Raw genomic sequence first — 21,279 nt, 5'->3', positions numbered from 1 at the left:
GGGGCTTTATCCCCTCCCTCGCTTCTTTGCTTAGAGGGTATTGTTTAACACTGATTGGAGAGGCAGAGGCTTTTAATTCTACTACTATTGGAGGTTGTTTTACGGCCAGTCCTAACCCAGCAGTTTCTGCCCAGGCATCAGGATAATATTTTATCCATCTCTGGGGTAGTCTACCTGTTTGATCAGTCCCAGGGGCCGTGAAGAGTTGATGTTCATCTTCTACTGACATAGTCAAAGCCGTGACTATGGGGGTCTTTACTGAAGGGTTTAGAAACTCCACTTGGGGACCATCAGGGTTAAAGGTTATTTTAGCCCGGAGCTTGGTGAGTAGATCCCTGCCCATCAATGGGGCCGGGCATTCTGGGATTACTAGGAAAGAGTGGTGGCCTTTTCCCCTTCCTAGGTCCATAGTCCCCTTTGTTGTCCAAGCCCGATATTTACTGCCATTTGCCCCTTGAACTAAGGATCTTTTATTAGATAGAGGGCCCAGTGGGGTCTTAAGGGCTGAATATACTGCTCCTGTATCTACTTCAAAGTTCACTGGGGTCCCCTCCACTTCAAATGTTACCCTGAGCTCGGGGAGGGGATCCGAGCCCCGACTTTCCTAGTCATCTTCTAGAGTCAGCATGGCAGACTGGAGTAGCTGCTTCTTTTGGGGGCACTCTTTGGCCCAGTGTCCCTTTTCTTTACAGTAGGCACATTGATCTGAGGCCAGGGGCAGCCTTTGGCATGGGCCCAGGTATCCCTTCCTGTCTCCCTGCTTTTTAACTTCTGGCCTATCTGTGGCTGTGACCAGGACCTTAACCAATGCTTTAGTCTGCCTTATGCTCCTTTCATCTTCCTTTTGTTCCCTCTCCTTCTCCCTCCTCTGTTCCCTCTCTTCCTCAGTTTCTCTCTTATAATATACTTTCTCAGCTTCTTTAACTAAATCTCATAAGGTCATATCTTGTAATCCATCTAAACATTGTAACTTTTTCTTAATGTCTAGGGCAGCCTGCCCAATAAAAGCCATTGCAACAGATGCCTTTTGGTCCTCTGCCTGAGGATCAAAGGGAGTATATCTCCTATATGCTTCCATAATTCTTTCCAGAAACATGGAGGGAGATTCATTGGGTCCCTGAATAATCTCTCTTACCTTGGCCAAATTAGTTGGCCGCCTAGCAGCCACTCGGAGACCCACTATAAGAGCCCAGCGATAAGTGGACAGATGCTCCCTACCTTCAAAGGTGTTAGGGTCCCAGTTGGGTCGGTTTAAGGGGAAGCCAGCTTCGATGATGTTAGGAAGTTGGGTTGGTCACCCATCTGGTCCAAGATTATTCTTTCTGGCTTCCAAGAGGATTCTCTCTCATTCCTCTGTTGTGAAAAGAGTCCCCAGAAGTTGTTGGCAGTCATCCCAAGTGGGCTGGTGTGAGAACATCAGCAACTCAACTAAACCTGTAAGTCGGGTGGGGTCCTCAGAAAAAGGGGGATTGTTATTTTTCCAGTTGTATAGATCTGAGGAGGAGAAAGGCCAGTATTGGTAAGCCTGCATCTCCCCCCCCCCCCCCCCGTGCCCATCATCTATTGTGGGCCCATAGGGACGAAGAGGAAGCATCACCGGGGCTTCCAAGTTCTCCATTATTCGCCGCCTGCAGGTTCCCTTAGCTGGCCCAGTTTCCTCCGGTGGGGGAGGGGCTGCTGCTGCTGCTGCTGTTGCTGCTGCTGCGGGGAAGTCCCCGGGAGGGCTTGGGTCTGACCCAATCACCTCTAGCGGCAGGGTGACCGAGTCAGCGGCAGGAGGGTCACCTAGGACGAATTGGGGGTTTGGGAGCATGGGTAGAGGATAAGGAGGCGGGGGTGGTGTCCAGTAAAGTTAAATCCTGTGACTCAGGGAGAACGGAGGGACGAGGGGGAGGAGCGGAAGGTTTGAGTGATAGGATCATGGGGGAAGTGATTGGAGTAGGAGTTGGGACAAGGAAAGACTTCACCCATGTGGGAGGAAATTCACAGAGGTCCTGCCAGGTTAAAATATATGGCTGTTGATCTGCATGGCCACGCGGCCCCGGCTGAAAGACAATATCTCTGACTTTGCAGATTAGAGGGAGGTGAAAGGACCCTCCTGGGGGTGATTCAACTCCGAAGGTGGGCCATTCTGAAGCGCAGAGTGTCTGCCAGATCCAGCGTTTCACTGAAAAAGAAAGATTCTGGGCCCTTGAATGGATGTCAGTCCAATGTTCAAGAGTCAGGGACAGAGGCGTGGAATGGCCTTGTCCCATAATGAGAGTTACTCAAACAAAAACAGGGACAAGACAAACATGACACAAACATGGACACACACACAGTAAACATTTAACACAAGTTCAGAAGCAAAGATTAAAGACAGACAGTAAACTCAACCCAGACAGTAAACTCAACCTGAGAAAAAGAATTGCCGGCAAGACCAGACGGGTTGGCAGCAGAGTACCTGACAAGGGCACCTCTATCCCTTCACCAGATGAGGGCACTTCCATACCTCCCCGAGTCCTCCAAGGCATCCCTTGGGAGACGTGGTCTGTGGCTTCAGGACACGTCTGTCCACCACCGCCAGGGGGAACTTACGCTCTCCTCTGGCAGCCACTCTGCCAACCCAAACCGAAAACCTGAACAAAAAGCTCTTAGTGATCGCAAAGAAAAAAGAAAGGAAGAGGCGCCTTTCTTACCCCTAAAGGAGTCCATTGGGGTCTCCTTGTCCAGTGATGCGTGACTCCCGGCCAACGCACCAAATGTAAGGGTCCTGCAAACGTCGGAGGAAGAGACCACCAAGAGACCGGCTCATGCAATCAGCAAAAGGGGATTTATTGAGGATCCAATCCAGCATGCTGGGGCTCCGTGCTCACTCAAGAAGGGAGAGCAGCCCAGAGCCCAGAGCAGAGGTTAAGCAGTGCTTAAGTACACTTTTTGGGGAGGGCTGGGGCTTTGCATACATCAGAACAAATCATCATGAGGCGCAGGAAAATCAAACAACAATTCTTAAACTTGATTAGTACATTCATTGGCGGGAACAGGTCGGGCGGGGGTGATTGGTCACTCCTAAGCGGGGTACACATTCAAACTGATTGGTTTGGGCCCTGAATGCCTACGTGCCAAGCTACACAGGGTCCTAGGTTATTAAACAACTAAATGGTCAGTTCCGGGCATTGTCTTAACTGCCTCAGGAATTTCAGGTTCTGTGTGAAGTTCAGAAACTTTACAATACCTAGTCCTTTACTTTTTAATTTGGGCTTTGCAGCTTAGAAACCTTACAATGCCCGGTCTTTTATACTTTAACTTCAATTTCTTTTACTCTTACAGTTACCAGTCTTGAGATAAATCCTAGTTTGGGGTTTAGAACCACCAAAAGTAAACCCACCTTTCCCATTCAGGACTCCTATAAGGATTTTGCTTATAGCCTAGGAAATAAATGCCTGTGAGTCTGGCTTCAGTGATACATTTGCTTGCAGTTTTGTCCCTTCTTGACAGAGGGATAGTACATTCTGGGGAATAAAGAAATGGCAGATAGTTTGAGAGCCAATAGTTTAAGTAGAAGGGAAAGATAAGTATCTCATCTAAGCCCTACCATGTACTCCTGAAACCAAAGACTCCTGGTATGATAAGGCCCAATATGTTGGATCAGGGCAGAACAGGCAGCTGCAGTATCTACAAGCTTTCCTACCTGCACATCTAGGGTGACCCAGGGGTTTCTCCCATGAGATCAGAGTTCCTGGCAGAGTCATCTTTCAATAGTATCAAAAGAGGCCTCTGATGTGGGTTGCAACTTTGTTGCCCTGCTCATTGACAATTAGGGCATTCATTGCCCCAGGTTGCTATTATAGCCTTAAACACACTGATTGGACCCTGGGGCCGTTGGTGATTTCGAAACCTTTCGAAGAAAGCCTTCTTTTTCTTTTTTGCTTGTGCCAATCATCTATCCTAGTTTGCTTCCTCTGCCCTGTCTGTATTAAGTACCTTAAAGGCCTCTTTAACCAAAGCAGCAACAGGAGTTTAATGTTCTTGTTCTAATTTTTGTTTTCCCTGTGTCCAGAGCTGATTGGGTTAAAAAAATCATGGCTATCAGAGTCTATTCCCTCTGCTGAGGTAGTATCTATATTAGTAATTTTCTATAAGTTTCTATCTGCCTGTTTCTGTTTAGAAACACAGCTAGACTTTGTTGTGATTTTCAGGTTTAATTGCGTATCTTTTCACAACCTAACTAAGCAAGAAAGTGTCCCGTTTACTCCCTACAGTGAAACCCCTGGCTGTAACCCCATTTTGGGTTCCTGTTGGAATGGAATCACTCCCTAACTCATTAACACTGCTGTGCAGATAGGTGATCACAAATCCATTTGTATCTTTCCTTGCATTAGCAATCATTCTAACTTTCTCAAGTGCAGTAACTAGCCAGTACTCTCATCACATCTTGGCAGGTAATGGGAAAAGAAAGTTTAGCTTTAAAATTTCATCCTGGAACCTTTTCTTGCCTATTCCTAAATCTGTTATGAAAAGAGGGACACACACTCTAGTGAAGAAAAGAGGGCATACACACTAGTGAAACTTCCTTCTCCATTAGATAATTCTCTGAGGAAGGAAAAAAAAAAAGATCAGCTGGTTCTAATTTTGTCCTAGAAGGAAGCCTCATCTAAGGGGTTCAGGGCTAGCCTCTCAAGGCAGAGTGGTGGGGCGACTGTCAGGGTTACCATTCAGGAGGTAGCAATGTCAGGGAAAGTATCAGAGGGGTAGGAGTAGGGTCAGATGACTGAATTTGACCTTGGACAAGCTGAATCATCTAGATCTTCTGATGGTGGGGTCCTAGTACTTTCAGTGCCACAGTTTTTTTTAATATAAGGAAGAACAAATGACTTCTCTCCAGAAAAATAAAAAGAAAGAAGTGTAGAAGACTCAAACATCACATCTCTCCATGTACCAGAGGACAGGGCCTAGCAATTACTTCAGGAGGAACACTCCCATTTCCTGATTTGTAGCTATCAGAGTGATCCAGCCCATTTTATTACCATAGAGGCCTCTTCATATCTTGGTCCCTAACTAGAATGGGGACTGAAAAATAGGAGAATGAGAAAGAAGGGGAGAGAGAAAAAATGAGAAAGAGAAGGAGAAAAACAGAAGCAACATAATGGGTAAAGGAAAGGGAGCCCTACCTGCAGGACAAAGGAGGGGTGAGAAAGTCCTTTTGCAGAAAATGGGGAAAAGTGGGCTAGAGAAACTTACCCCTTGCCTTGACTGTTAGAAAAGAAGATCCAGGTGGCCTAGCTGTTCCTGGCAGGTCGTGTGGGAAGTCCTGAGCCTAGGAGGTTCTGCCCAATGCTCTCCAGGGGAGTCACCAAAATTATGTCAGACACTCAAACCTTTTGACCTGGATGAAAATGGAAACAAAACTGAGTCAGGCAAGTAAACATACAGGTAAGGTTTTAATTGGAGCTTCCATTTAGGAAGAGAGACACAGCCCTGACATGGGCAACATCAGGTTGAATCCCTGAATAAAAAAAGGGAGCTCATTTTATTGGTTACTTGTAGGGTGGGAATGTTAATTGGTACTCAACTCAAGCATTTCTCCCTGTGCTAAAGAAAGGTTACTGCAGCTGTTCAAGAGGATGCATAGAGGGTACCCTGACCTCAAGGATGCAAAGTGACATTGGTTGTGGGTGGCAAATACCAAGTCTTTTAATATCTATTATCATGCCATAAACCAAGGTCCAGAAGGACATTTTCCTCTTTTCTTATGCTGTTCCCTCTCTCATCTGAAAAGAAAAGAGTGATTCATTAAGAATAGCTTCAGGCAGGGCCATCAGAAGGTGTCCCAGAAGAAGGATTGTTATCCTAGGTACTAGCAGTTCCATGAATGTAACTGCCCCTGATGATCTTCCTGTGGGACAAGATGTGGAGGTGGAAGACAGTGATGTTGTTGATCCTGACACTGTACTTTTTTATACATGTGTTCATGTGTGTGTGTGTGTGTGTGTGTGTGTGCACACGCACGCTTGTGTGTGTGTACACACCTGTAGTATAAAGGTATAAAGAAAGATAACATTTTGTATGTGTGTACAATGAGTTTTGTGCTTAATGTGGTAATATAAAAAAGCCAAAAATTATGTTTATTATTTTAAAGAATCCCATTGAGCTAAGATTAATTAGTCACAGAAGAAAGGGAAATGGTTTTTAACAGGGCTGGGGATATAGCTCAGTCGGTAGAGTGCTTTCTTTGCATGCACAAGACCCTGGGTTCAATCACCACAAAATAAATGAATAAATAAATAAATTTAGTGTAGCCTAAATGTACAGTGCATATAATATCTATAGTAGCATACATCAGAGACACAGCTCACCAGATTCATTGTTCATGCTTTCAGTGTCTCACCCAGGGAAGCATCCAGTCCTGCAAGCTCCATTCATGTGATGTACCCTATCAACTTTTGCCATTTTTATCTTTTAACTGTATTTTTACTGTACCATTTATATGTTTAGATATTTTTTAAAAAAACAAGTATTTGCCATTTGTTCCAACTGCCTATAATATTCAGTAGAGTAGGTAGGCCAAAGTAAATCTGTGTTATTCAGCTGTCCATTATTAGAAAATATACCTGAAATAATTAACTTATAAAGGAAATAATTTCATTTTGGCTCATAGATTCAGAGGTTCTAGTCCATGATCAATTTCCCCTGCTTTGAGTGAGGCAGCAATTCATGGCAGGGAAATGTGGGAAAGTAAAACTGCTTACTTCATGACTGTGAAACAAGAAACATAGTGAGGAGGGTCTGAGATGGCAAATCGCTTTTGAAGACATACCCCCAATGTCCTCTCACTAGGTTCCACCAACTCCCAATAGCACCTGTCTGGGACTAAGCCTTCAACACATAGATCTTTGGGAGACATTTTAGATCTAAAATATATAAGACCATACTATTTAAGTGTGTTAAGGTATACTCTGTGATGTTCATACAAAGACAAAATTACCTAATGGTACATTATTTAGAATGTATCCCCACTGTTAAATAGTGTATGTTCCTAATTGTTCTTTTTTTTTTTTTAAAGAGAGAGTGAGAGAGGAGAGAGAGTGAGAGAGAGAGAGAGAATTTTTAATATTTATTTTTTAGTTCTCGGCGGACACAACATCTTTGTTGGTATGTGGTGCTGAGGATCGAACCCGGGCCGCACGCATACCAGGCGAGCACGCTACCGCTTGAGCCACATCCCCAGCCCCCTAATTGTTCTTATCAGTTGGTATCAATTGCATAATACATCATTACTTTATGTTGCAATTAGAGAATAAACCCTTTAAAAAACTATGACACAAATATTTCTTATCATTTAGTATTTTATCTTATTATTGTTGAAAAGAATTCTACTTATATAAATGTAGAATAGGGACACCTGCACAGATTATATGCACCATAATTATGGACCATAAAACCAAGGATCTTGACTCTTTCTGTGACCACAGAGTACAGTGACTAGTTCCATGTCCCTGTAGGATTTGTATGTATGATTCTTGGACCCAGTCCTGGTGTTGCTCAACAGAGCACTGTGGCCATGCATAAGAAGCTATGTGAGGTGATGCACAGTTCCAAAGAATTTGTTTATCAGCATATGTGCAGTCATCATTTACTCTGTGTCTATCTTGTAAATCACTGCATGAAGAGTTGAAGGAATGTTATATCGTGCCCATTCTTTTTAAAATTATTTCAGTGTTTTTTCAAGTAAACTTTCTCTATCTGCCCCCAACATTGCCTATCACTCATTTGCCTTCACTTTCACAAAAATATGGTACATATAAGATTCATTTCCAGGTCTGTTTGAGATAGGACTGGCCTAAGCTATTTTTTTTCTTTTTGGCTTGGTAGTAAGGATTAAACTCAGGGCCTTATGCATGCCAGCCTAGTGTTCTACCACTCAGTTATAGCCCCAGTCCTAAGCTACCATGATTTAATTTTTTTGTTGTTTCTACTGTGCTTACCTGTGACTGTGATGATACCTATTCTGAGGCTTTGGAGCTTGGAAATGAAGAATATAATTCCATAATGTGGTCAACAGAATACATGGTTCCAAAGAATTTTTGATGGAATCTGTAGAAAGAACTTATTCATCGAAAAGTTTTCCCATAGAATCAATGGTCTTTTGAGAATGTAAAGCAAAACCTGTATCAAGAAAACACTCTGCTGAATGCACAAATATGACGTATGCTCCCTGTACTGGCATTCCTCATTCTTGGCTCCTAATGTCTAGAAGTAATTTCTTCCAAAGATCTTTTTTATTCTATGGATAATTAGGTGATGTGTGAAAATGGCCTAATTATTTAAAGACACCTGTCTTTAAATAAGTGGTTACAGATACTCAAACAGGTGATTCAGTAATAAGGAACATGACAAATATCAAGAAAGAGGAGATTCCCTGGATCCTGATGGTGTTTTCTTGTTTCAAGTGTACCTGGAAATGGAATGATTGACAAGGAAGGTGCATTTCAGACCATTTCTTACATGTCTATTTCTCTCCTGAGCCCACATTTTAAAGTTATTTTTCTGTTTTTGTAATAATTCAATTCTCTTTTTTTAAAAAAATTTACATAGTTTCAGCTTTATGGAACGATGCACAGATAGAAAAGATTTCTGTATACCTTCAGCTTCTTGTAACATTAACATCTTACATAATAATACAATATTTATGAAAATAAAGAAATTGACAGTGGTAAAGAGTTATGAACTAAACTAAAGACTTTCTTAGTATTTTATTAGGTTTTTGAATTATAGATGTTTTTGGTTCCAGGATCTAATCTAGGATACATAATTTCATTTACTATTAGTATTTCTTATGAAATTGCTGCATAACAATTTACCATATATCTTAGTAGCTCAAAACACATTACTTACTCTGCGTCAGGAATCAAGACATATGTCATAGCCAAGGCTGATGTCTAAAGTGAAGGCTTAGCTAGGTGAGGATACTGTACCAAGCTCATGAGATTACTGTTAGAATACAAGTTACTACCATTATAATTTTGTTTTGGTACTGGAGGATTTAACCCAGGGGCACTTAACCATTCAGCCACATCCCCAGCACTTTTTATATTTTATTTTAAGACATGGCTTCTGTCAATTTCTGAGGACAGTTTTGAACTCATGAGGCCTCAGCCACTGGAATTATAGGTGTGTGCCACTACACCTGACAAATTATTAAAAATGTAAATTTTAAATAATTATTAAAAATGTAAATAGGTGCAGGGGTGGGATACAGCTCAGCAGTAGAGTGCTTCCCTTGCCTATCATGTGCAAGGCCCTGGGTCCAACCTCCACATTACAAAAAATCCAAAAAACAAAACAAAAGAAAAATCTGGGTGCAGTGGCATGCACCTGTAATTGCAGCTACTAGGGAAACTAAGGTAGAACAATTACTTGGGTCAAGGAGTTCTAGGCGAGCCTAGCACTATAGTGAGATTCTATCTCAAAAGAAAAAGTAAATAGAAACTACAACAACAAAATAATGGTGGAGAAGTGATCACTTCCCAATGAAATCTCTGAGGCAATGCAAAGACAGTTCAAGAAAGGAACATTTTACATCAACATGTCTTATGAAAATAAAGTAAAAAAAAATCAAGGAAATTACTGGTAAAATATGACATAAACATGTAAAGAAAAATATGCACTGTAAACAAGAGTAATTATCTCAGAAATAACAATTTGGTTCAATGTACAAAAAATAGTGAAATGCATTCCATTAACAAAAAAAGAGAACAACACATAAATATCCCAAAAGATGCAGAATCTAAAACCCATTAACAATTTTTAAAGTATGCAACAAATAAGCCATAAAATGTAATTTATTTCACTTAAAAAGAGCATCTACCAAAAATTCACATACTATTATATGTTAAATGAAAAACTCTATTTTTCCTAACATTAGAAATACTTTACAGATCTCACTCTAGCCATGTGTGTTCAATACTGTATCCAGCTAAAGAAAAAAAATATAAAAAATGTAACATAAAAGTTTCAATATACACACTAAAAACAACTAACTTTATTAAATAGAATTAATGGAAAGCAAACAAATGGGAAACATTGATTAGAAGCTATATTTGTTTGTTTTCATTTGCTATAAAGTATCTAAGGCTGGATACATTATAAAGAAAAGAGATTTATTTACTTATTTATTTAGTTTTTATTTAGCTCACAGTTTTGGAAGCTGAAAGTCCACGATCAGGTAGTTCCATGTGACAGGGCCCTGGTGAAGTCCTCATAGTAGATGGGAGTCAAAATGGCCAAAGTGCCTGTTCCTGATGATAAAGGAAGTCAGAGAGATTCAGAGGTCAGACTAGCTTTTTTTAAAATGATCACTCTCTAGGAAACAACATTATTCACTTATGACTGTGGCATTCCCAATGACCCAATCATCTTCTACTAGGCCCTACACTTAGTTGTTCTAACACCATCAACCCATTGAAGACCAAGCTTCCAACACATGAACATTTCGGAGGACACACCCAAATCACACCCAAACCACAGAACACTACATTGTGAATATGACAGTTCCTTCCAAATGAATCTAGAGATTTAGCACAGTCCCTGTCCAAGTCCTAGATGACTATATTTGTCTAAATTTGGCAAACTGGTCTTTGATAGACCCAACCTGATCTTTTCTTAAAATTGGAAGCCATCTCGCCACAAAGCCATGAAAAGATAATTTGGGCTTTATATAAATTACTGCAAATACTGAACCTGTTTGGAATGTCTGCCCGTGCCTTGAACTCACCCATGCCTGGCTCTCTGACCAGATAGCAGCCCTCTCGGAAACTTTAGTGACACCTCACAAATCTTGGCCTTCCCTGGCCAGATAATGACCTTCTCTGAGGCTCTAATGACCTTCATAAATTCTGATGTCACGGCCAGCAAAAATGTAAACTACCATTAGTGTTATGCTCCTCAGAGTTCTGTTATCTGTAACCCCCCTTTGTGTAACTTCCTGGGCTTTAAAGCTGGGCTGCTGTCTTGTTCCTGCGGTTTTGGGTGGGAGAGGCAGCCCGGCCAGTTGAAATAATAAGCTTGCTTTAATTTGATTTTAATTGGAGTCAGTGGTCTTTTCTTTCGTCCTGGTCTAACATCTTAATATTGTTATGTAGATACAACACATTCCAAACAGTCAAAATAATCTTGAAAAAGAACAATGCTGGCATGGTAAATTCATAGTTCTTATTTCAAAACTTACCACAATTCAACAAGCTTCAGATATATAGATCAATGAAACAGAATTGAGTGTTCAACAACTAAGCCTTATGTTTAATAAGTTCAAATGATTTTCATGGATGCTAAGTTAATTAATATGCAAGTTTTTTTCCATTAAATGTTGCAGGATCAAGTGGCTATCCATGATCAAGTTGTGCTCTTCCCACAGACCCTGTACATGATGTACATAGTTCATAAAACTGATCATATGTGTCAGTGCAAGTGCTAAATAGGCCAAATCAACATAAGGTAATGTAGTAATTCATCTTCATGGTCTTAGGTTAAACAATGATTTCTAAGACACGACACCTAAAGCACAGTGAGAGAATAAAAACAGTTATATTGAACTTCATCAGAACTAAATTCCTTTGTTACCCAAAGCACACAATCACAAGTAAAAAGAAGAAAATGTGGTATATATCCAATGGAATATTATTCAGCCATAACAAGAATGAAATCCTGTCATTTGAGACAACATGGAAGGAATAGATCATTATGTTGAGTGAAATAAACCAGGCATAGAAAGACAAGTAATTCATTGCATGGGCTCTTTCTCATACAATGAGGAGGTCTACGGAACAGGGTAGAGGAGAGTCACTAATCAAGACCTCCAGAGACCAAGCAAGAACCAAGTCTGATTTTATTGTACAGTTACTATGTATATATACTTAGGCAGTAGCTAAGCAGATTACAGGCAATACAATTTCTGGCCAACTGTTCTTGCAGCAACCAATGGAGAAGTGGGCCATGGAGCAAGCACAGGGACTGCAATACGTGGCCTCACGCCCAGTGCTGTGCCTGCGGGGTAATTGGTTTACTGCTTGCACACCTAGCATGGGGGAGCAGCCTGCCACTCAGATGCCCTTAACGTATGTCATGTATGCAGTACTCTATGCACTAACTGTATAAACTGATGCATCAATGAATAACAACTTAACAAGTGATGCTCAATCAAGAAGTCAATTTATTTTGGGAGGAAATGGACATATTAATGGATTCCTCTGCTTTGAACTGCTTGCAGAACTTGCCTGGACTATGTATCACTTGTATGCATTGTGAACTATCTGTTGGTGCAGCGAATTGTGGTAGTGCTGGAGTATCTTTGCTGATGGTGTCATCGGTGGTACAATTTTTCCAAAAAGAGCCATCATTTGGCTTGGTGCCGTGGGATTTTTCATCCTCCTCCCTTTCGGCTTGTGATGGTCTAAAATTTGGGGGCCAACAGAGGTGAGGCAAAGAACCTCACCCTGTCACTGGCACCAAGGCCAAATTTGGGGGCCAACAGAGGTGAGGCAAAGAACCTCACCCCCCACTGGTACCAAGGCCAAATTTGGGGGCCAACAGAGGTGAGGAAAAGAACCTCACCCCCCACTGGTGCAAAGGCCTATCCACAGTATGGCTGTATGCTGGACCAGTAGCCAATGACGGGTAAGATCCAATTACAATGGTACCAACCTAAGACAGGAGGCTGACGCCTTGAGGTCAGCTCATCCAATGACAGGTAAGAACCATATGTAGTATTGGACAACCTAAAACAGGCACGGTCCCTAAGCCACATGCTTGTTGTTTAATTAAACAGAAGGGAGGAGATGTTGAGAGCCACAGTTTAGTCGGAATGACGGAATGACGCCTGGCATTTTGCTAGAGGGAATGGTTGAAAGGTGACCCAGCTCCAGGATTAGGGAGGTTCCGGGATTAGGGTGGATCCTGCTGGGATTAGGGCAGATCCTGCTGGGATTAGGGCAGATCCTGCTGCATCAGGCGCCCGCTATTTTGGAGTTCCCTGTGAGTTCTTGCGGGATTCTGGGAGAATAGGCACGCGGAGCCCGGTGGAGGGACAGTGTTCCCAGGAAGTGTGTGTAGAGTGCTGGTGAGAGTTCCGGAATAAAGAGTTGCTGTTTGAACCTACAAGGCTTTGTGGCGGCTCGGTTATTTGGTGCCCAGCCAGACTGCGGCACTTGTCCCCATATTTCATGATCTCACTCATATGTAGAATTAAGAAATTTGATTCCATATGGGTTGAGAGTAGAATGGTGGTTATCAGAGCTGAAGAAGAACGGTGATGGGTAAAGATTGATTAATGGGTTCTAAATTACAGTTGGATTAGAGCAGAAATCTCTAGGGAACTATTACACTGTATACTGACTGCAGTGGTTTAGATGTGGTGTTCCACACAAAAGCTCATGTGTGAGACAATGTAAGAAGGTTTTGGAGGAAAAATGATTAGGTTTTATCCTTAACCTAATCAGTTAATTAATCCCTGATGTGATTAACTGGGTGGTAACTGGAGGCAGGTGGGGTATAGCTGGAGGAAGTGATTCATTATGGGTGTGGCTATGAGGTCTATATTTTGTATCTGGAGAGTGGAGTCTCTCTCTGCATCCTGAACATCATGTGAGCTGTTTCCCTCTGCCTCACACTCTACCATAATGTTCAGCCTCAACTCATGGGCTGAGACCTCTGAAACTGTGAGCCCCCAAGTAAACCCTTCCTAATATACAGTTGTTCTGGTCAGGTCTTTTAGTCACAGCAGCAAAAAAGCTGACTAACAGACTATAGATAACAATATGCCTTTTACCTTCCAAAAGGCTAGAAAAAAGGATTCTAAAAGTTTTCATTACAAAGAATTGATAGATACATATGTTTAAACTGATTTAAACATTGCACAATGTATACATGTATTGAATATAAAAATGGTAGCCCATTCATATGTACAGCTTTTTTTTAAAACTGGGTATTGACTGGGGTGCTTAAACACTGACCACATCTCCAGTCCTTTTTATATATTTTATTTTGAGACAGGGTCTATCTGAGTTGTTTAGAGTCTCACTAAATTGCTGAGGCTGGCTTTGAACTCATGATCCTCCTTCCTCAGTTTCCTGAATAACAGGGATTATAGGTGTGTGCCACCATGCCTAGCTATATGGACAGCTTTTATATTTTGTTTATCAGTAAAAAATAAAAGTGAAAAGACATCCCAATGAATGAGAGAAAATCATATAGCTGATAAGTTTCATATTAATAATATGTAAAACAACTCATAACTCAATAATAAAAAGGCAAATATACCAAACAGGGGATATAGCTCAGTTGGTAGAGCACTTGCCTGTCATGCACAAGACTCTGGGTGTGATCCCCAGCACCACAAACATTTTTAAAAATAAGGCAAATATATCAGTTAAAAATGGCCAAGTTAATAAATATACAGTTTTTCCAAATAAACTGAAGTCATGGCCATTAAGTGCATAAAAAGATGATTAACACCTTTTGTCTTTAGTCAAATGCAAGTCTAAACAATCATGAGACACACTTCACCTGTAAAACACACACACACACTCACACACACACACACACACACATGGAGGGGAGGGGAGGAGGGATAGTAGAGGATAGGAAAGGTAGCAGAATACAACAGTCACTAATATGGCAGTATGTAAAAATGTGATGTGTAACCGATGTGATTCTGCAATCTGTATTTGGGGTAAAAATGGGAGTTCATAACCCACTTGATTCTAATGTATGAAATATGATTTGTCAAGAGCTTTGTAATGTTGTGAACATCCAATAAAAAAAATAAAAAATTAAAAAAAATAAATTAATTAATGACAGCAAGATTCAACATAATTCAATTTTTATAGCACTCTGGAATAGGTAGAAGCATAGAGATCAGTAAAGAGATTAGTGCTTACTAAGGACCTGAGAGACAGGAGTGTCCAGGATATTAACACAATATATTTAGGATATTTAGGACCATGAAATTACTATCTATGCAGTTTTAATTGTGGATACATTTACTGGTCTTCAAGCCCTAAAAACACTTCAGTAAACAAAGAGTTAACCTAAAAGTATGCACATTTTAGACCTTATTTAGTAGGCTAAGAAATCCCAGGAAGGGAATGTAGACAAGAAAACATTACTGTATAACAAATGTATGAAATGACATCACTGAAGGTAATAAAGGAAAAGGGTCTGAATAACTTAGGAAGGAAGTAGAGATCCTTGTCTAAAAGGCCAAAGGACTTGTACATAAGCACTTCACTATAGATGGTAAAGCTATTTCCTATGGGTGCATGGGAATATGGATTAACAATTCTGAAACTACTATGCATGTATTTTCAGATGGTATGATTAAATTAACAAAGCCAACTTTCTCAACTTTAGGATGAATTTTACACAGATAAAAGCGTAAGAAAATTAGTTGATGTGACATTGGATTAGATGTGGCAGTGGAGACATGGGTAAGAATTCATGTTTAATTAAATACACATACATGGGGCTGGGGATATGGCTCAAGCGCTAGTGCGCTCGCCTGGCATGCGTGCGGCCCGGGTTCGATCCTCAACACCACAGACAAACAAAGATGTTGTGTCTACCAAAAATAAATAAATAAATAAAAAGTAAATATTTAAAAAATCTCTCTGTCTCTCCTCTCTCACTCTCTCTTTAAAAAAAATAAAAATAAATATACATACATATGGATATATGTAAAAATATTTATAGGTATGTGCATATTTATGATTAGTATATACAAGGACATGTTTTTTGATGAAACTTTGAATCAACATACTCACCAGTAGCAGTAAGTACAACCAGTGCCCTATGCTTTAAATTTCGTTTTTCAGTAAAAGGCAGTTGGCTCTATATATTATTTATGGAGTCTCTTCAAAATGATTCAGGAGCTTTCAGGTGCAGTGATTCATGCCTTTCATCCCAGCTATTTGGGAGCTGGAGGAAGGAGGATTTCAAGTTTGAGGTCAGTCTCAGAAACTTAAGGAGAACCTATCTCAAGAAACAAACTAACGGGCTGGGGATGTGGCTCAAGCGGTAGCGCGCTTGCCTGGCATGTGTGCGGCCCGGGTTCGATCCTCAGCACCACATACCAACAAAGTTGTTGTGTCCGCCGAGAACTAAAAAATAAACATTAAAAAAAAATCTCTCTCTCTCTCTCTCTCTCTCTCTCTCTCTCTCTCTCTCTCTCTCTCTCTCTCTCTCTCACTCTCTCAAAAAAAAAAAAAAAAGAAACTAACAAAAAAGGTCTAGAGATGTAGCTCAGTGGGAGATGAAGCACCCCTGAATTCAATCCCCAGTACTGGAAAAACAATATGCAGGAGCTAACTGAAAGACCTTTTAATGGCTAAGAATGGAATAATTTGAACATCTGTAAAAAATAGTGTATAAGTAATGTATAAAATAAATGAGCAGGCTTACATACTGATAAAAAATAAATGGTTGATTAAATACACTATGAAATGAATAGAACTGATGAATGCACACGGTAAATTATTTCAAATATATTTTGAAGATACTTGCCTTAAGGAGGTGGAGCATGATGGCCCACTACTTAAGTGTGTACAATGCACAGTGACTTCCTTTCAAATTGTACAACATGGAAAGGGGCGAAAAGCATAATTTTACAGTGGGAAAATTTGGTAGGAAATATGACCTAATCCAGTTGATCAAATAAATCTGAACAGAGTTAATGCATGCTGATAATTATATTACTCATAGGATCTGATGAGAACGGCATGTTACCTTTACCATCTTCCTCCTGAAAATCCACCACTCAGTCTAATCATAAGGGAAACATCCCAAATGGGAATGCAGATGTTATTTTTCAAAAATTAATTTCTCAGAAATTGTCACTGTCAAAAGAGCCTGAGGAGGAATGATAAACAAATGTGATGTGGTATCCTGGGAAGAGATCTTGAAGGAAAAATGAACATTAAGGAAAAAGTGAATGAAGTGTGGATAGCAGTTAATGATAGTGTAAAATACTGGTTTCTAATTGTGACAAATGTCTCACACTACTGAAAGAGTTTAATAATAAGTAGGCCGGAGTTGTGGCTCAGTGGTAGAGCACTTGCCTAGCATGGGTTCAATCCCTGGTACCACACAAAAAATAAAACAAACAAATAAAGTAAAGGTATTGTGTCTATCTACAACTAAAAATATTTTTTAAAAAAGAGTTTAATAATAAGATAAACTGCGAGATATGTGGGAACTCAACGTATTCTATTTCTAAATGTCCCATAAACCTAAAATATCTTGAAATTTTTAATTTCCTGTTTTTAAAATAGTCATTACTGTATATACAAAACAGAAGTGTATCAATAGTGCTAATACCACCTGAATGCATCATTCCAATTTCATCATTTTCCATAACTGAGGAAGGTTTACTATTATTGTGAAAAACTCTTTTACATTCTTTAATTTTTAAAAATCATTTCCTCTACATTTGTGCCTCGAAATAGTATATATTCAATTTTTATTATTCAGATAAATGTAAGCATGCAATTTAATCCATATTCCTAGTATTATCATGGAAAATTAGAAAACAAATAATTTGTGACATGCTTCAAAATACTCTACTGGTATATCTCAAAAAAGTCAAAGTCACAAACAATAAATACCGAAAACACTATTTTGCATTAGAAAAGACATGATATCTCTTGATATTTGCCATAAGATGGGTAAACCACAAATTGAAAAAAGTAGGGAGACCAATAGAGACTCCAAAGGGTGTCGCCCACACAGGACAGATTCAGGGTCACTTTTCATGAATTGGGCTGGCAACGAAAAGACCACACAGAACCAAAATACCTTTTTCAGGGGCCAAGAATGGCTCTGTGACCTCAGGGGTCAGCTCCACGCTGGTCAGCACTGGAAGGGGCAAGAGAACGAGCACACCCAACTCCCCCTCCGCCTAATTATTGGGGAGAAGATATTCCATAGAATATTCCACCCAAATAAGGCAACCAGAGGGGTGTAGTCCAGTCCCATTAGGTGACATCAAATCCAAGAGCGGCACTTCCTTGAGGAGCAAAGTAAGACCCACTTGCTTCACACTGTGTGGGATGCCAGTCCATACCCCTTTTACTCAAGGCTAAACTCAGCTCCTGTTCAGGGCAGCCTGACAGAAAAGGATTCAGAGGAAGGAAGGAGGGATGGATAATAGAAGGTACTGGGGACAAAATTGACCACATTATGCTATTTCAATGTAGGAATATACCACAATGAATCCTAGTTTTATGTATAATTACAATGCACTAATTTAAAAAAAATAATAGAAGGGAAATCAGTAAAGTAAAGGAAGGCGATCAGAGGGAGGAGGGAGGGAGAGAGGAAGTACAGTGGAATGTGATTGATCAAATGATGTGTGCATGTGCAAATATGTCACAATGAATCCTAGTATTATGTTTAATTATAATGCACCAATAATACCCATAAAAACAAGAATTCAAGCACCTTTTCAAATAATCCTCAATTAAAACCATGAAAGGCAGAAAATGAATGGATTAAAAAATCACAGAGAAGTAACAAAGACAACAAATTTATAGAAAATGGTAACAGATAAGGGAGGTAACCAACCACACCAATAATCACTTTGAAAGTCAATAACCTAAAAGCAACATTTAAAAGATAGAGATTGTCGGAGGGGATCAAATTAGAATGAACTATATGTCATTTTTAAAACCTACTTAAAATGTAAAGGCACATACAAATTAAAAATAAGTGGTTGGGTCGTGCGCTGTGGTGCACACCTATAATCCCAGCAGTTCAGGAGGCTGAGACAGGAGGATCCTGAGTTCAAAATCAGCCTAAGTAACTGTGAGGCGCTAAGCAACTCAGTGAGATCCTGTCTCTAACTAAATACAAAATAGGGCTGGGGATGTGGCTCAGTGGTAGAGTGCCCCTGAATTCAATCCCTGCTATCCCCACCCCCAAAATTAAGTGGTTGAAAATAAATGAGTATAACAAGATGCACTGTGCTAATACTAACCAAAGAAAGTAAGAGTAGCAATATCATTTTAGACAAGCACGCTTCAAATGAAGAAACATACATGATCAAAGGGTACAAAAAGGTAGTTCTTATCTTTGCCACCTGCACCTCATTTATCTCCAGGATATATAAAGAACTCATAAAACTTAACACTAAAAAAAAAAAAAAAAACAACAAATAACCTAAATGAATAAATGGGCAAAGGAACTGAACAGATACTCCACAGAAAAGAAATATGATCTGTCAAAAAAAATGTATGAGCCAGAGGCATGGTGGCATATGCCTATAATCTCAGCAGAGGGAGGCTGAGGCAGGATCCTGAGTTCAAAGCCAGTCTCAGCAAAAGTGTAGCTCTAAGCAACTCAGTAAGACCCTTTAAATAAAATACAAAGTAAGGCTAGGGATGTGGCTCAGTAGTCAAGTGCCTCTGAGTTCAATCTCTGTTACCAAAAAATAAATAAATTAATAATAATAATAATATATGAAAAAATATTGAACATCTCTAGCAATTAGAGAGATGCAAATTAAAACCACACTGAAATTCCATCTCACTTTAGTCAGAATGGCAATTATCAAAAATACAAGTAACAATAAATGTTGGTGAGGATGTTGGTGAAAAGGCACATTCATACATTGCTCATAGGACTGCAAATTGGTGCAACCAGTCTGGAAAGCAGTATGGAGGTTCCTCAGAAAATGTGGAATAGAACCACCATTTTACCCAGTTATCCTACTCCTCAGTATATACCCAGAGGACTTTAAATCGGTTTACAATAGTGATGCAACCACATTAAAGTTTATAGCAGCTCAATACACAATAACTAAGACATGGAACCAAACTATGTGCCCTAAAACAGATGAATGGATAAATAAAATGTGGTATATATACACAATGGAATATTACTCAGCTCTAAAAAGAATGAAATTATGGCATTTACCGGTAAATGGATAGAACTGGAGAATATCATGCTAAGTAAAATGAGCCAATCCCCAAAACCCAAAGACCAAATGTTCTCTCTGATATGCAGATGCTAACACACAATGGGAGAGGAGAGGGAAGAATATAAGAACTTTGAATTAGATAAAGGAGAATGAAGGGAAGGGAATGGGGATAGGAAATGGAAAGACAATAGAATGAATAGGACATTCCTGTGTTCTTATATGAATACATGATCACTGAAACTCCATACCATGTACAACTGAAATAATATGTCAAAATATATTATGTATGTATAATATGTATTCTATATGTATAATATGTCAAAATATATTCTAGGGTCATGTATAACTAAAAAGAACAAAAAAAATTTAAAGTAATTCTCTTTATAAATAAGACAAAACAGGTATTCATCTAACAACAGAGTGTTGAACTACATGAAGTAGAACTGCAGAGAGAAGTGGGTGAGTGCACTATTTTCACTGGGGAATACAATACCCTCTATCAGAAATGGACAGATCCATTGGCAGAAGTTCAATAAGGACATACTTGCCCTTAATAGCACTACATATTAAGGTGTAACTGATAAGTATAGACCTCTTCTAGATATTATACATTCTTAAGCTCATCTGAGCATTCACTAAGATAGACTACATTGTGGGCCATGAAACATACCATTATAAATTATTAAAAATGAAAAATATTCAGTGTATGATGTAGGCCAAAATTAAAAAAAAAAATCAAAGGATAAATGGCAAGAGAACTGGAAAATATTAAAATGCATGGGAATAAGAAACATACTTCTAAATTTTTTTGTAGTTGTTGATGGAAAGAATGCCTTTATTTTATTTGTGTTTCATTTTTATGTGGTACTGAGGATCGAACCCAGTGTCTCATGCACACTAAGCAAGCCCTTTGCCACTGAGATACAGCCCCAGCCCAGCAACACACTTATCAGTAACATGTGGGTCAAAGAAGAGAAATCAATAAATGTCAAATTATTGAATGAAGTGAAAATGAAAACACAACTTATCAAAATTTCTAGGATGCAATGAAACAGAAGCTGGAAAGAAACACATAGCACTGAATGCATGGCTTGGAATATATAAATGATCTAAGATTAGTCATCTAAGTTCCCACCTTTGAATAAGAGAAAAGAGCAAATTAAACTCAAAGTAAGCAGAATAAAAAATATAATATTGTAAACAATAAAAACAAAGTAATTATTAATGCAAATGGACTTTCCAAATTAAAATTGATAGCTTAATATTTCCTATATATAAGTAACCTAATTAAAAAGGAAAGCATGACACCCCCAAAATAAGCCTTGCCTGAGGTT

The sequence above is a fragment of the Spermophilus citellus genome, assembly GCF_964194105.1.
Source record: "Spermophilus citellus genome assembly, chromosome: 4".
NCBI classification, from domain to species: domain Eukaryota; kingdom Metazoa; phylum Chordata; class Mammalia; order Rodentia; family Sciuridae; genus Spermophilus; species Spermophilus citellus.
The sequence above is the reverse complement of the archived record's forward strand: the minus strand, read 5'-3'. Positions refer to the sequence as shown.